The following is a 16,831-nucleotide window of genomic DNA, read 5'->3' on the forward strand; positions in this document are numbered from 1 at the left end:
GAATTAAGTAAAATCGTGTTGTAATACATTTGATTATCCAATTACGAGCACCCCGCTCTCTCTCCCCCTGCAGGCTTGGGCCCAGGGCTCCTCCAGCCCGTCTCCCCACCTAGCCTCTCCCGCAGAGTAGCCAGATGTCTGAGCCCAAGAGCAGAAGCTCCCAGGAAGCTGGAACTGCCCAGCGTCCCTTCTGCTGCATTTTCTTGGTTAAAGCGCCCCGCGGGTCAGCACAGGTGCCAGATGAGGGGAGTGCATACTGGGAGGCATGGTTCGCTGGAGGCCGGCGGTGTAAGCGACTACCACAGTGCCTTGGACAAGTAACTAACTGACTTTACCTCTCTAGGCCTCATTTGCTTGTGTTAAAAGATGGTTATAAGGTAACTTACTTGATTAGGTTGTAATGCCAATGGAGAGAAATAGCCGATTCAGAACAAAGCTGGCCCAAAGGTCTTAAAATGATCTCCTCAGTCTTTTTTTTTTTTAATTTTTTTAAAGATTTATGTATTGGGGCACCTGGGTGGCTCAGTCAGTTAAGCGTCTGCCTTCCGCTGGGGTCATGTTTCTGGGATCCTGGGATCGGGGCCCGCATCAGGCTCCTGGCTCAGCGGGGAGCCTGCTTCTCCCTCTCTCTCTCCCTGCCGCTCCCCCTGCTTGGGCTCTCTCTCCATCAAATAAGTAAACAAAATCTCTTAAAAATAAATAAATAAACAAACTAATAAATAATAAATATTTATTTGAGAGAGAGTGTGTGCTGAGTGTGGAGGCCAATGTGGGGCTTGATTTCAGGTACCTGAGATCAGGACCAGAGCTGAAATCAAGGATCATATGCTCAACCAACTGAGCCACCCAGGCGCCCCTAAGGTGATGGATTTTTTTTTTTTTAAAGATTGTATTTATTTATTTGACACAGAGAGAGACAGCCAGCGAGAGAGGGAACACAAGCAGGGGGAGTGGGAGAGGAAGAAGCAGGCTTACAGCAGAAGAGCCTGACGTGGGGCTCGATCCCAGAACGCCGGGATCACGCCTTGAGCCGAAGGCAGACGCTCAACCGCTGTGCCACCCAGGCGCCCCAAGGTGATGGATTTTTAAAAAGTTCTTCCAGAAGACTAGGATGCAAAATTATACTTACAGTAGGGTTACAACCAGAACATTCTGTATAGAAAACAGACCAGAAAGAAATGCACCAAAATGTGAGTAGCAGCTCGCTTTGGTTGTTTGCTCATTATTTGGTAATTATTGGTTATTTATTTTTTTCCCTTTCTTCTGGCCCATTCGATTTTAAGCCTTAGACTACCTGCCTGCCTGTGACAATGGTTATTTTACATTTATATGATAAAATTAACAGAATACCCACTACATATTAGTCACTAGTTAGTACCACTTGCATTTTTCTCCCTTGATCTCACAACCTGTTGAGAGAAGCACCGTGATTATCCCTCATTTTACTAACGTTCCAGGAGTTTAGGAAATTTTCCAGGATCACCCAGCCAGTAAGCTGCTGCCCCCTCGCCCCAGAGTGATGGTGGCGTGTCCAGTCTGTCAACAGAAGGAGCACCAAGCTTCACAAAGGCTATTTCAGCGAAGTTTCCACATGATGCCTGTTTATTAATTAAAAAATATAAGAACTGCTAACATTGAAGAGTGGCACAAGGATTTTGTTAGTTACTCCCAGCTTTTTCATACAATTTTCTGTTTGAATGGACTACTTTGCCTTTTTCACATAAAAGCAGTGAGTCACGCATCAAATTCGACTGCATCGATAGTGAACTTGTCTCTGGATCATGATAGAATTATTTGGCCTGTAGCAACTGCCAGGGATCCATGATCAAGAACTTATGTCATTGAGCCTCTGCGCATTTTCTCTGCCCGCGTAAATCCTCTGTACATTTCAAGACCGGGCTCCTATGTTCCATGGTCCTTTCCAGAATCACTCCAGCGAGTCTTTCAATTTCCCTTCCTCTGCATCCCAAAGACACAGTAGCCTTGAGCCAACAATTTGCTGCTTGATCATATATTGCCTCTGGTTGATTCAATATATATATGTATATATATTTAAGACTTACTTATTTTAGGAGAGAGAGCAGGGGGAGAGAGAGAGAATCTCAAGTAGACTCCCTACCCAGCAGGAAGCCCAGTGTGGGGCTCGATCTCACAACCCTGAGATCATGACCTGAGCCAGATCCAAGTGCTGGGTTCTCAGCCCCCTGGGCCCCCAGGTGCCCCAACTAATATTTATTACATGCATCTTGTGCGCGGGACGGAGTGCCGTCCAGTGGCTTCTTGAGAGGGAAGCTTGCACGTTGGTTCCAAGTATTCTTGGATTCCTGGTGTCACGTACCTGAGTGAACACAGAGCGGATATTAATAACTAACTATTGGTGCATCCCTCGCGCCCACCCCTGGTCCTGGAACTTGTTCTTTCTCCTACAACCTTAGCTCCTGGGTTCTAACCCTCCCCCTGGGCCTCTGTGTTCAGCAGCCGTGTCTCGACTCCATTGATCACCAGCCTTCTAATGTCCTCAAGGTTAACTAGCGCCTCCTCCAGCTCCTTCGTGTGTGATTCTAATTCCTCTTCTAAAGCATAATTCCCTCCCAAACTATGTATATGCATTTTTGTCTATATTTAGCTTTTGGCTTTCTTCTTTTTTTTAAGATTTTATTTTTTTAAGGTTTATTTATTTATTTGAGAGAGCACGCAGGAGCAGGAGGAGGGGCAGAGGGAGAGGGAGAAGCAGACTCCCTGCCGAGCAGGGAGCCTGAATTGGGCTCGAACCCAGGATCTGATCATGACCTGAGCCGAAGGCAGACCCTTAACCAACTGAGCCACCCAGGTGCCTCTAAAGATTTTATTTTTAAGTAATGTCTACACCCAACGTGGGGCTTGAACTCACAACCCCGAGATCAAGAGTCCTGTGCTTTACTGACTGAGGCAGCCGGGTGCCCTTAGCTCTTGGCTTTTTGTTCCCCTCTCCTCCTCTGTTTTCATGTTGTGTCTCAATTGCTCCTCACCTGTTGCTTTCCTCTGGGGGGAAACACACGAACTCTCTCTCTCTCTCTCTCTTCCTGCCCCCCTCATACACTTACACACTCTCATTGAACTTTCTTTCCAATGAAGTAAATCTTTTAAAGTCCTTTATATATTGAGAGCTCTTAACTGTCTCAGTTATTCCTTTCTAAGTAATAGAATAACCCGACTCAAATGACTTTGAACGATAAAGATATGGTGTGTCTTCAGGCTGGGGGTCATGCAATTTGGGGAAGTTACCAGGGCCCTGGGTCCCTCCCCTCTCCGCCGCCCGCCTTCCTCGGCCCATCAGCTCGTCCTGGAGAAGGAGAGAGCTGTTCTCACAGTGACTGATGGTTACTGTGTCTACACATCCAGATATCAGAAAGCCCAGGGGAAGGAGCCACCTTCTTCCACCTCACCTCAGTGAGGACCTCTTTTCCAAAAGCCCCTGGCAGACTTCCCCTCAAGCCTCATGGGCCAGAATTGGGCCACATGCTTTGTCCTAACCTGTGTGCCAGCAAGGGGCATGGGGCCACCACGGTTGGCTTAGATCAGTGCTGTTGGGTTATCAACCACCTGCCTCGTGTGCGTGGAATCACCCGGGGAGCTTTAAACACCACTAACGCCTGATGTCCCCCACCTCACGGTCTGCTTCCGTTGGGCTGGAATGTGCCCTGGGCATGAGGATTTTAAAAATCCCTCATGCGTAGCCAAGATTTAGTACCACTGTCTTAGATTCCTCAGGATTCACCCTGAGTATGAGTTGAGGGTAGAGGAGTGGGGAAGGGGTGGATAGCAGGGGAAAAAGTGGGGTGTGGAAGATGAGGAACAGTTGTTGGACTGGCCAAGAAAAATAAAAATCACCTCCCTAAAAGCAAAGTATGTCCATTTATTCTTCATTTCCTCTTTTGGGAAACATTTATTGGGCTGCCACAATGTTCAGGAGATGAGAAATCAAAGGGCGCTATTAGGGAATGAGGAAAGCTTATAGGTTAGAAAAAATAGAAGAAGTTTACTCCTCTGGGTAGACACAACCCCAAGTCGTGGAGCTTGATTAGGGAAGAGGAGGCTGGATTTCAGCCTTCATTCACTGCCCCCCTTCCCCCGGGCTGGGCATTCTTGTGCAGTGTACAAACTCATTAACCGTACAAGGAGGACTGAAGAATACAAAGACAAACAGAACATGGGTCCTGCCTGCTAGGATCAGTGTAAAAGAGAAACACACGGGCAAGCATACCAACTGCTTTTGAGAGTCTGTCAAGTTTATCCGAGGTGGCCAAAGTCAGCACAGGGCATCTAAAAGTTCGATCATTAGAATAAATTGTTATGGCTTTTCAGGAGACAAATGCTTGTAATTTGGTTAGTCTATTTTCTAAGTAGGAGAGCAAATAAATCGTGCATATTCTTACATAATGCCATCCTGCTAGCACTCATTATAAAGTTACTTGTCTTTAGAAATGTTTTTCTTTTAAAAACACACACATTCTCACAGTATTGTGTCACTTTCTTTCTCCTGCTCCAAGAGTCCCCTTCAGGCGTGCATTTTTAGCCAAGAAGAGCCTGTGGTGCTCTGCGCCCAGAGCCAATGAGCCCCAGGCATGCGCCTCCCACTGCACGAGCTCTCAGCCAATGAAAGTCCTGCATTCTCCCTGGCTGGGTGGGTTCTGGAAAGAGGCTCATTGCTCTGTGGTTTCTCTTTCTGCATCTGTTTTTTTCTGGCCGCTGGTTCTGACCCACAATGGCCGGCTTCAGAAGTAATGGGGCTGGACCCGTGGCGGTATAACAAAGGGGAAGTATCCTGTTGGATTGCAACAGAGACTGAAGGGGCCCTCAAGGTAGCCTCTGGGTAGGGAAGATGAGCAGGGGGTAAGGACTGCGGAGTCCTCGGCCTCGGGCAAGGAGATCATAAACAGCCGCAGTCCAAGGAGCTGGCAGGAAGGAACTGTTTGCAGCATGTCCATGACCTCAGGGGGTGTGGAGAGCAAGGCCCAAGCAATCGCAGGTGGCTAAAGCCCCACACACAAGTGGGGGCTTCCCCCAGCAGGGAGCACGCCCAGAAATGATCTGTCCAACGCTCTTATTCGCAGGAATGCTAAACAGAAAATGCACGCTCTTTTCAGGGTAGCAAGAATCAGTTGGCTAGTTAAGAGTCTGAAGAAAGAGGAGGAGGGAGAGGAGGAGGAGGAGTCCTCGAAGGGTGCAGAGAAGCGGAGTTCTGGCAGGGATTGAGGGAGCTGGTGAGGAAATCTGAAAAACCAGGTCAGCCTCGCGGCCGGGGCGGCCCGAGCTCCAGCACATCACAGCCAGGTTTGTTAACATCGAGCCGAGGGACCTTAGGGGGGAGGAAGACGGGGCCACTCGAGCAGTCCTGGTTCGGCCAGCGCCTCAAGTGTGCCATGGAAAGGATTTTTACACTGGCTGGGAGGCTGGACTAGATCTGGGATCCTTCAACCTTTTGGGGTCAGGTGCCCCCCGAGAACCCAAAGAAAGGTAAAGACCCTTCTCTTCCTCTGAAAAACTCCTATGTCCATTGGTTACTTATGGCAGCACAATAAATCACCTCAAGGACTTTGTGTATTACATGTAGGCTATATAGTGTATTGATTATATGTTATATAGTTTATGTATTATGCATAGTATCTTATCGCACTGTTTCTGCGGGTCGGATTCGGAAGCAGCTTAGCTGGGTGTTTCTGGCTCGTGATTCTGGGTGATTCACGGAAAGGGAAGTCATGATTTGACCAGGGATGCAGTGGCTTTCAATGAGGGGGGGGTGACTTTGTACCCTGGGGACATTGGTGATTGTCACCAAGCGGTGCGTATGGGTGCTCTTGGCATCAGTGGGTGAAGGCCAGGGGTGCTGTTAAACCTGCAGGGCCCAGGAGAGCCACCCTCTGTCCCGCAGAAAAATTATCCAGCCCCAAATGTTTGTAGTGCCAAGGCTGAGAACCCTGATCCACAGGCCCGCCTGGGTCAGGTGGATCTCCTTCCGAGAGGCTTGTTCCTGCGGCCACCGAGGCTGCCGGTGTCCTCGCGACCTGGCCTCTGGCTTCCCCCAGAGCGAACTGAGAGAGGGGGCAAGGAGACAGCCACACTGCCTTTTAGGCCCTATTTTTCTAGAAGCAATTCACCAAATGCCGCCTACGTCGAAGGGAAGACAAAGTAGCTCTTGCTGTTCGAGGGGAAAATGATCAAAGAATTTGTGGACAAGTTTTAAAACCAACACACCCACACACAACGGGAGTTTCCATGTTAAAGTTGAGATGACCCAGATCTCTCGGGAGGTCCACGGAATCCCTGCGTTAAATACCCCGAGGCCTCGACCAGCCCCAACAACAGATGTGCTCTCACAACCTGTGAGCAGGAAATCCGTGAGGACAGGTAAAAATGCCAAAACCAACCCCTGAGGGCCCTCCTCCAGCCTTGGCTGAAGCCCCGGCTTCCACTGCCGTCCCCTCCCTCCCCGGCTTCTGTGTTTCCAGCCAAGATCCTCGCCATTCACCGTGTGGCTCGGTTTTCTTCTAAAGCAGCAGAGGCGCTGAGCCCCTGGCGTTTGCGGATCCACGGCTGAGGCTTCCAGACTGCCCTCCCGGCTGACGCGGGGCCAGCAGGCCTGCCCCTGTGGCTAGGAGGCGGTTCTCAGGGTCTGGGCCCAGAGCCACTCACCCGTCGTCGACGCCTTATTTCATTTCAGCCCCGTGACTTACTTGCTTTCCACGAAATACAAACTATTTCCAAGACTTTAAAAAATATATATTTTATTTATTTATTTGAGAGAGAGACAGCACGATTGGGGTGGGGAGGAGCAGCAGGCAGAGGGAGACGCAGACTCCCCGCTGAGCAAGGAGCTCGACGTGGGGCCTGATCCCAGAACCCTGGGATCATGACCCGAGCTAAGGGAGCCGAAATGAGCTGAAGGCAGACGCTTAACCGACTGGGCCACACAGGTGCCCCTCAAGATTTTCTACAAAATCATTTCTTTCTTTCTTTCCAAGATTTGATTTTTAAGTCATCTCTATACCCAGTGGGGGGCTCGAACTCACGACCCCGAGATCTAGAGTTGCACGCTCCGCTGACCGAGCCAGCCCGGTGCCCCCGAAATCATTTCTTGCTAAGGATTTTCTCTTCAAAATGGAGAGGGAGGTGCTTCCAGGCTTCAGGAGGTAAGAAGGCTTCCTCCGTCTGGTGGAAAGAGAGTTGGTTACCTGCCCTGGGAATGCCTCAGCTGAGCACCTGGGTCAAAATGCCAACAGAGCAGAGGGATTTAAACACACTGGGTCCAGGGTCTTTCCTGGCCCGGAGATGGGGAAATGGCCGACCCCCCCCCGACCCCCCGTCACCTTTGGCCCCAGCAGGGGCCGTGGAGAGAAGGGACTGGCTCAGGCACTGCCGCCCATCACCCAGCGACCCGGCATCCATGGGAGGCACTGGCCAAGTGGCGTGTCTGTGGACGGGCCTCCCTCCATGGCCCGGAGCTGGGGGCGCAGCTGAAAATGGACAAGGGGTCCACTGCTGGAGACCCAGGTGCCACCGCTGTCTCTCACACCAAGAGTCAAAGCCCTGTGTCCTTGCTGCGGGGCTCAGCCACTGCCCCTGGGCGCACCCAGGGCCCAGAGGGGTCACTGGACACACAGCACCCCTAAAAGGGGACAGACTGTGTTTTAAACCACCTTCTCAGGGGGGCATCTAGGATGGGCACTTGTGAAGGGGGCTCTGCTGGGGACCCCATCCTGGACATCCTACTGCTCGGGCCCTGCACACCCTCGGCCAGGTTGGGTCTCAGGCTTCTCCCCTCCACGGGAGCCTCCATCTGCCTCCCCCGCCACCGTCTACGGCCCCTTGGGGGCTGAGGAGTTGGCTCAGAGGGCCCTGCCTCCCTCTTTCTTGCTCCTCTTAAGGGCAAACAAATACACCCAATGTCTTGCCGATCATTACGCGAGCGGTACTGTTGACAGGGCCCATGTGGGGAAGTTCCCTCGGCCCCAGAAGCTCGCCTGTCTTACAGTGGGGACCCGCCCCTGTGCAGCTGTCCCTAACCCCAAATGAGCCAAAGAGCTCACCGATTCGCTCCCCTCGTGGTCCACCCAACTTCCCAGTCAGAAGAACCAGCCAGTCCTGCGGAAGTGCAGAAGAATCTGTCCAGTGGGCAGGGAGACCCCACCCGGGCGTGAGGCCTGGAGGAAGTGCTGTGGGGGCACCGAGGCTGGCGGCCATCCTTCGGGCACGTGCACTGGGGAGTAAGGGCCAGGAGCGTCTTGGAGAGGCAGCCCTGGCCGGTGCAGAGGCGCCTGGGGGGCCAGCAGATGGATGCCAGGCCCGGGAATCCCAGTAGAGAGCCACCATGGTGCCCGCAGGCCCCCCCACAGTGACTTGTCTGGGGCCTGCCCTGGGGAAAACTCAGGAAAGATGGGGGGTGGGGTCACCCAGGACCAGGGCTCGTCTCTGGTCCGTAGCAGGGATAAGGAGAGTGCGGCCAGAAAGCAGAATCCCCAACCGTGTTAAAAACATTCATCGAGGGGCGCCTGGGTGGCTCAGTTGTTAAGCATCAGCCTTCGGCTCAGGTCATGATCTCAGGGTCCTGGGATCGAGCCCCACATCGCGCTCCCTGCTCAGTGGGGAGCCTGCTTCTCCTCTCCCTCTGCCCCTGCTTGTGCTCTGTCAAATAGATAAATAAAATCTTAGAAAAAAAAAGTCATCGTTTCTGTGACCTGATTGTAAAGGCTTCTTGTGAAAAAAAGAAACAAACAAACAAAAAATGTGAAAAACCCAAAAGAGAGAAATCCCTGCTTTTACATGTGCTTTTCTTCTTCATCAGTTTTTCTAGGCGTGTATCTTTTAAATTTTTTTCCTCACAGAATTGCATCATGCTGCATGATGCAGATTTTTAAAATGTAAGACACGGTATTGAAGAAATTTTAAAATGAATTTCAATTTTATTAGAATTAATACACGTCGATGGGCCGACAAGCAAGGGCAATGGTTGAAATGTTGGAACGCAGTAACCGCACCAGGCGCCGATCTAAGAACTTCACGCCTATTAACTTGTGAAAACGAGATAAAAGAGACCCGTCTGTCCTTGGAACGACTCCAGCAGCAGGTGCCGCAGGCCCCACTTTCCAGATGAAGGAGACGAGGTGCACAGAGGTCAGTGAGCTGCCCCAGGGCTCACAGGTGGTCGAGCCAGGATCCAAGCCCAGGCAGCCTGGTGGGGACCATGCTCACCCCCAGGCGAGGGCTTGGGAGCTCCCTAGGTCAGGCCCCCCCACTGTCAAGCAACGAGAGGGTCCGCGCCAGGTCAGAATAACTCCTGCGTTTGCCCAAAGCCACTGCCTGGGAGCCCAGGGGAAGGAAACAGGGGGCTCGGGAAGGAAACAGGGGGCTCGGGAAGGAAACAGAGGGCTCGGGCTCTGCAGGGAAACAGGAAAGGGGAGGGGGAGAGTCAGGAGCCTGTCTTTTCTCCCCCTTGAGGTGGGGTCATGTGGATTCTCTGGAAATCTGCCGGATACCTCTGTCGCCTTTGGTGACTCCCACGCGCTCATGATGCCTAGTCCAACCTGGCCACCCATGCTGGGTGTGCGTAATGACGGCTCCGCTCTGCTCTTCGCCGCTGAAGACAGAGGCCGTTAGGACTGCTTAATCCATTGGTATTTAAAAATCAACTGTAGGGGCGTCTGGGTGGTTCAGTCAGTGGAACGTCCGACCTTTGATCTGAACTCAGGTCTTGATCTCAGGGTCATGAGTTCAAGTCCTGCGTTGGGCGCCACGCTGCGTGTGGAGCGTACTTAAAAAATATCAAAAAGATTAAAAATCAGCTGTATTGAGGGGTCCTTAGTTACGATAAACTGCACCTATTTAAAGTGTGCAGCTCAGTGACTATGATGCCACAACTGGGGTACACAGCATCTCCATCACCCCCAGAAGCTGCTTTGGAGGCGCAATAATTCTTTCTTTGTACACTGGTCTAGACTGAGCCCTGGTCATCAGCCGCAGGCCTTGGGGTGGGTGAGGAGGGCTGTCACTTGGTCCGCCCATCCAGCAGGATCTTTGTAGGGGTCAGGCAATGAAAGACATGTCTAGAGCTTAGCCCTGACACGTACGTAGCTGTACGGCCTTGGGCAAGTCACTCAGCCACACTGGGCCTCAGTTTCCCAGGTTGGTGCGAGGGTAAAATTAAATGGTGTGCAGTTGGACTGAAGTTCTGAAGGAGACTTCGCAACACAGCGGGCGTGCAGAGGGAACCGTCTGAGAAGAGTCCTGCGACTCTTAGAACCTCCAGACAGGTCAGGGGTCAGTGCGTGGAGAGAAGTTGAAATTGTTTGAATCTCAGAGTCGTCGTGGGGGGTGAAAGGCCATCTGTCTTTACGGAAGAGTCACACGGCCTGCCTGCAGGCTGCTCTTCCAGGGGCAGGAGAAAGATGCCCTTGCCGAACTACGTTATTTTATTTTTTTAAAGATTTTATTTATTTGTGAGTGCGAGAGCACGAGAGAGAGAGAGAGAGAGAGAGAGAGAGAAGGAGCAGGAGGAGGGGCAGAGGGAGAGGGAGAAGCAGGCTCCCCGCTGAGCAGGGAGCCGGATGCCATGTGGGGCTCAATCCCAGGACCCCGGGATCATGACCTGAGCCAAAGTCAGACGCTTAACCCACTGAGCCACCCAGGCGCCCCTCACTGAACTATTTTATTTTTTTATTTTATACTTGATTTCATTTTATTTATTTTTAAAGAGGCTCCACGCCCAACATGGGGTGGGGGTGGGGCTGAAACTCACAGCCTTCAGATCAAGAGTCACATGCTCCCTCTATGGAGCCAGCCAGGCGCCCCTGCCAGCTGAATACTTTTGAAAGGGCAGCAGGAGACATAAATGGTTTTGATCACCTGTTGTGTGCGTTGGACATAACGTTGATAGGATGTGTTGTGTCAAGTGTCTGTTAGCTTGGCGGGGTGTCAGATGCGTTCCCTTGGTTGTCACCGCAGGCCAGCTGCCTGGAGCCTGTCCCTGGTCCCTGCGCAGGGCTGGTGCTGGAGGTGCCTGGGAAGACCCCGCTGCGGCTCCCTTGGGGCTCCATCCTGCCCCCAGAAAGTCCCCAGCCCCGCCCAGATGTCGTCACAGTCCGTTCCTGCCGTGCCCATGGCTGGCTGCCGCAGTGGCCCAGGATCACCACCAGTATAACGTGGAAACCAGGCACTGCTCAGCCAAAGGGTTTCCACTCCCGACCAGCAGGGCAGGACCATCCGCAGGGCAAGGACATGGGGGCTCCCAGGAAAAAACCAAGCTAAAGAGGGAAACAGAAGCTTAGTTGTGCCAGGGGTGTCTGGCAGTGACCTTGGCAATGTCATGGAAGCCCAACGGTTGTGCGAGGTCAGAACCAAGGACCGCCACGCAGCCTGTTCTGAGCTCTGTCTCTATTTCTGTGGTTTACAACCTCACCAAAGTCACAGCTAGGACAGCCGAGGGAGACTTGGTGATTCTCCAGAGCTGTGGTCTGGGGAGCGCTGCACCCACGGGCCCACTCCCAGGGAGGGGCGCGCACGCAGCCACCATGCTCCGCCGCGTGTTCCTCGCTGCGAGAACCCACCTCGCCCTCACACGGGCTGCAAACCCCGGTCATTCCCGTCCAACCTCCTTGTAGCCGGGGCCCGGGCCTTGCTCCCCACCCCGGCCACCGAGATCAGTCTCCTGGGAGCCATGGAGAAAAGTCGTTGCTTTTTGTGTTTTGGGTTTTTTCCTGTTAAAAAGAGACGGATGAGGAGGAAACCCTCTCCTTTCCTGCTTTTGCATAGGGGGATGTTAGGGGTCTAGCTGCCATCTTGGCCCAGTGAAGAGGAAGCCGAGAGAAATGCGGGGCGGAGTTCATCCAGGCACCGCCCACTTCCTGATACAGACAAGAGCTGACGTCAGGGGCGCGGTCCTCCTCTCGCAGCCGAAAGCTGCTGGGCCACGGAGGATTCACCGTCTGCCAGGAAGCCTCTTCTGAGTCCGCACACCCAGCGCAGGACGCCGTGAACTAGAGCCCGGTCTCCTCATCGTGCTGATGTCCGCTCGGGTCCTCACCTTCCTTCAGTGACTGGTCAGAAGCAGAGAGAGAGGCCAAGGCAGCTGGAACATAGGTCTCGAAGCCACGCTGGGCTGGCTCTGGGGGAGTTTGTGCAAAGGGCAGTCTGCAAAGATGGGGGCTGACAGGTAAGAAATATCACGCTGGAAAAAACAGCTCAATCCTTTATTTTTTTTTTTTAAAGATTTTATTTGTTTATTTGTCAGCGAGAGAGAGAGGGAGCACGGGTGGGGGGCAGAGGGAGAAGCAGGCTCCCCGCTGAGCAAGGAGCCCGATGCGGGGCTTGATCCCACGACCCTGGGATCATGACCTGAGCCGAAGGCAGACACTTCACGGACGGAGCCACCCAGGCGCCCCCAAACCAGCTCAGTCCTAACCTGCATTGGGCCCTTGGGTGGTGTCTGCTGCTTCTGTGAGCCCCAGTTCCCACATCTGTCGACTTCACACTGGGTCGTCCCCACGTTCTCGCTGGCACGTGTGGCTGATGACTTCCGACCCGGCCTTCCACAGCATCAAAATACAGCCCATCCACCAGGACTGGTCCCGACCAGCGGCTGGTGAGCTAAGAAGCCAGCTTTCTTCTTTCATTCTGGCAAAGAGAGCAGGAGAGCCAGGGTGCCCGGGACACCGAGGACCTGCCACCTGCCTGTTATCACCACCCCCCCCCCCCGTCAGCACTCAGTCTCCTGGGTCGTCCCTGGCACCGCTCCAGTCTTCACTGCCTGCTAGCTCTGTAGTTTGGGCTCTTGCTGGTTCAGAGAAACAAAATCGTCTAAACAGTGTATTTCTGGAATGCCTGTAAAGTGCTAGGCAGACACACGGATCACAACAACTCAAAGCTTTGTTCCTGGCTCCAAACCAAAGCTGCACACTGGCTTATTGAAATCTAAAGGCCCAGCCTGGTGCCTGGGTGAGCACCGCATGGCTAAAATTAGCCCGGCCATCTGCTGAAGCCGCAGCTGGGCTATTCTGAGCCCCAGCAGGCCCGCCTGGAAGTGGGGCTGGGCCTTGGCAGGGGCACTGTTGGAGTCTGGTCCCTTCAGACCGAGTGGATAATGGGGGGCTGCCGGGGGGCATGGGAGGACGAGGCCACACTGGGCAGGAAGGCCAGTGCCCTGGCGAGGTCTCATGAGGGATTGGAGGGGGGCACATGCCCCCTTTTCAGCCCTGGGCTCTTCTTCCCGAGACCGTCCAGCTCCCCCATCCCAAGCACAAGATTGGTTTCTTTGTCCCGGTCCCTCATTTCCCCCTTTTCATCTGGGGTTTCCTGTTTGGACTCATACCCCGGCTATGGCGGGAATTTATGGAGGGCATATCAAGGTCAGGGGCCACACGAAGTATTTTGCAGGGATTAGCACACACATTCTTAAGACAACTCAGAAGGGGGGCGCCTCAGCTGGCTCAGTGGGTAGAGCGTGTGGCTCTTGACCTCGGGGTTGTGAGTTCGAGCCCCACGCTGGGTGTAGAGATGACTTAAAAATAAAATCTTCAAACGGACAAACAACTCAAAGAAGTAGGTATGAAAAAACTTCAGGGATCGTGAATGGCTCGATTCATCTTTTTGGTCAATGAAGAAGAGGCCTGGTTGAAAGGGCCAGATAGAGGCTGTGGCTCGGGCGACCCCAGGCGTACGGGGCTCGTCTGCTTTGGTCTCTGACCTCTACTTTCCCCACGCGGAGCCCACCGCTGGTTCTGCAAGAGTAGCCCTCCGAGTTCAGAATGCACTGAGCTAGGAGGGGAGCAATCGGGGGGGGGGGTATGGACATGACCTACACATTTAAAAAAATTATTTATTTGAGAGAGAGAGAGAACAAGTGGGGGGAGGGGCAGAGGCAGAGGGAGAAGACTCCCCGAGGAGCAGGGAGCCCGATGCTGGACTCGATCCCAGGACCTTGGGATCATGACCTGAGCCGAAGGCAGACGCTTCACCGACTGAGCCACCCAGGCGCCCTAACCTAGACATTTATAGATACTCCACAGACAAGAGCCCAGTCGTATATTCGCAGCCACTCAACCCACCATCACACACACCAGGCTCGGGTCCCGATGGGCTGCTTCAGCCCTCATTCCCACAGCTGGTCGGAGAACCTGCCAGCCTACAACTCCCTTCCACTCTCCGTTCCCGTCCCCCTGCCCTTGGTCGGGACTCCAGCCAATCAGCGCTTCACCCTCGAGGGCCCGAGCCCTCAACAGTCCTGCGTGTCACTGCTGGGGGCTGCTGGCTCCCATTAACTATTCTATTGGACATGGTAGTGCTAGGAGGAGCCCCTGAGTCTAGAAGGAGCTCCTGAGTCTAGGGGGTGCTCCTGAATCTGGGAGGTGCTCCTGAGTGGTAGGAGGTGCTGCCGAGTCTAGAAGGTGCTGCCAAATCTAGGAGGTGCTCCCGAGTCTAGGAGGTGCTTGCCTCCATGGCACAGCCTCCCCCTCAGGAGTCAGTAGACTACCCCCTTTCTCTGCCGTGGGGACAGCGGCCTCTAAGGAGCCCCAGCCAGCCAGGCGGCGGCCTCTCCTTGCATTCGATGGAACTGCTGTTGTGTCCTCAAGGGGAGACATGTCTCCCTCAGGGCCTTAGACCTCCAAACCAGCAGAGCTCCAGGGTGGGAAGCAAACGGCAAGTGGGTATCAGATGTGGTCACGGTGAGGACTGCTACCCCCAACTCCTTGATCTCTAGACCCATGCGCCATGGCCGTGGGGGACGGCGACATCCAGCACCCTCAGGCTTACAGCGTGTACTGGGTCCTACGAGGCACAACCACCTCCCTCCAGGCCATCACTGCTGGCACCACGAGCAGCCACGCCTCCTTTCAGTTAGGCCACTTGTGGCAGAACCAGTGACGTGCCCACGCCCTCCGTGAGCCCCCGGGGCCGCGGGCCACCACCGCCCCCAAGTCCGGCATCAGACAACCTCCTTTACACAAGGGCCCGGTCACCCGGGAGCATTTACAGGCCACGGTTCCTTTTTACTTTCCAAAGTGAGTCTCCAAACATGTCTTCTTGTAACCTGCTTCAGACAGCCCCGCGCTGCTCTCCCCGGACCCGGAGGCCAATCAGCCTCAAACAAGTTGCGATTCGAAGGCTGTGTATTATTCTTTAAAAAACCCCACAAACCCCAATCTTCTGGGACTTGAAACAATTTAAGGGAAGGGAAGTGACACCACCTCGGGACATCATGAACCCCCTGAGGAATCTTGGTGACCAATATTGGAGTGTCACAGGAGCTAGCTGACAGGTCCCAGAGAAGCCGTTCCTGAGACCCGGGCCTCCAGCGCCGGGCAGGCGGTGCCGGGAGAAGGCGGACAGACCACGCGCTGGCCAGGCCGCCAGTGAGGACACTAACCAACGGGGTGGGAGGGAGGACAGCCCGCAGGCACAGTGCTGGGACATCATCAGGGCAGCTCTCCGCCTCCAGAGGGCGACGCCCTGCGGGGGGGGGGGCGGGGCGGGTAAGGCAGAACGGCCAACACGAATCCGCCAGCTGCCGCCCTGGAGAGACAGGGACGCCGCGGCCTCTGCCTCCAGCGCTCGAGACCACGCACGCAGGCCCCGAGGGACCTGCACGGTCAGCACAGGTCCCCAACCCCCCTGCTGGGGTTTCTGTGAATGGCTTAAAAAAAAAATTAAAATTACCAGGATGCATTTCAGCTACGCCCTGGGGATAGAACTTGACTTTAAGTGAGGAAAGAAACTCAAAATATAAATATTGAAGCATCATATGGTAGATTCCCTTTTAGAAGATGTGAATTGAGAAACGCAAATCTCTTTAAGACATCAGTTGTGATGACAGGGAACCCGTTGAGCAATTACTCCAACCTAAAAATACTTTGTTTAATCAAGGACTGCGAGGGTGATTGCCTTTCTCTGCTCCAAGGACGGTGAATACAGAACATTCCAGATCCGGGAAGCCTGAGCCTTGCTGACTGGCTGATCAGGAGCGTGTCTTAGGTCAAAGGCACCAGGGACGAGTCCAGGACACTGGGGAAAGGCAAGGACGCCGCTGCCACCAGGTGGAGTCGTGAAATCGGACACTTGACCTTGGGCCCCTACCGGAGCCATCACTCAGAGCAGCTCAACTCTGAGAACACCTGCCTGCTTCTCTCTCCCGTCAGGAATGCCGGCTGCTCCACTTCCCTCACCAAAACCCCCACGTAACTACCTTTCAGGTTTCAGCCATGGGCTCACTGTGCCGCGACCATGTGGCCCATGTGACCCAGCGGTCACCCTGCTGTCCGTGTCAGGCTCATTCCTCTGCAGAGAGCAGCGGTGGGGGGCTGCGTGTTCCATGGACGGGTCGGCCGACAGGACCTCCACCGGCACAACGTACCTGGTGACCAGAAAGTCCGCGTGCCTCCTGGCGTCTGGTTTTCTGCCGCCCAGACAGGCACTCCCACTGGCAATGCCCTTTGCTGCCGGACATTCTGGGTACCCACAAATACAGGCGCCAACAGCCCCCTGCCATCTTTGTGGACCTCGCACCGTGAGGTGAACGGGATCCACCATCAGAATGAGGCCAAACACAATACACAAACGGAGAAACCATTTCCATTTAATCGAGAACGACTATTAGCCTTTGGGAGTATTAGCGGTACCGTTTTCATCTGGAAGACAAAACTGCTCACGGGCAATTCTGGAATTTCAAATGCAACTTCTAACTCCCCGCACTGCGCTACTCTGAGGGCTTCCACAGCCAAGCGTGTCCAGAAGAGGAAAGCACTGTTTTGTTTTAAGTGAGAAACTGTTAATATTCCTCCTTCTGGTCTCCCCACAGAACTCACAC

General features: G+C 53.8%; 1 long non-coding RNA gene across 4 annotated transcripts; it reads left to right on the forward strand.

Moving 5' to 3' along the window:
* Positions 1-4,708: 4,708 nt before the first annotated feature.
* Positions 4,709-16,756, forward strand: LOC123791727 (uncharacterized). Of its 4 annotated transcripts, XR_006779492.2 has the most exons (5): positions 4,709-6,387; positions 7,002-7,169; positions 8,947-9,150; positions 11,785-12,184; positions 15,892-16,756. It is a non-coding gene; the product is annotated as an uncharacterized LOC123791727 (long non-coding RNA). The 4 variants fall into 4 exon arrangements; XR_015723222.1 differs by lacking the exon at positions 7,002-7,169 and having other exon boundaries at positions 4,712-6,387; XR_006779493.2 differs by lacking the exon at positions 7,002-7,169 and having other exon boundaries at positions 4,712-5,496.
* The last annotated feature ends 75 nt before the right edge of the window (positions 16,757-16,831 follow it).

The sequence above is a fragment of the Ursus americanus genome, chromosome 2, assembly GCF_024610735.1.
Source record: "Ursus americanus isolate L20-20 chromosome 2, mUrsAme1.1.p, whole genome shotgun sequence".
Classification (NCBI taxonomy): Eukaryota; Metazoa; Chordata; class Mammalia; order Carnivora; family Ursidae; genus Ursus; species Ursus americanus.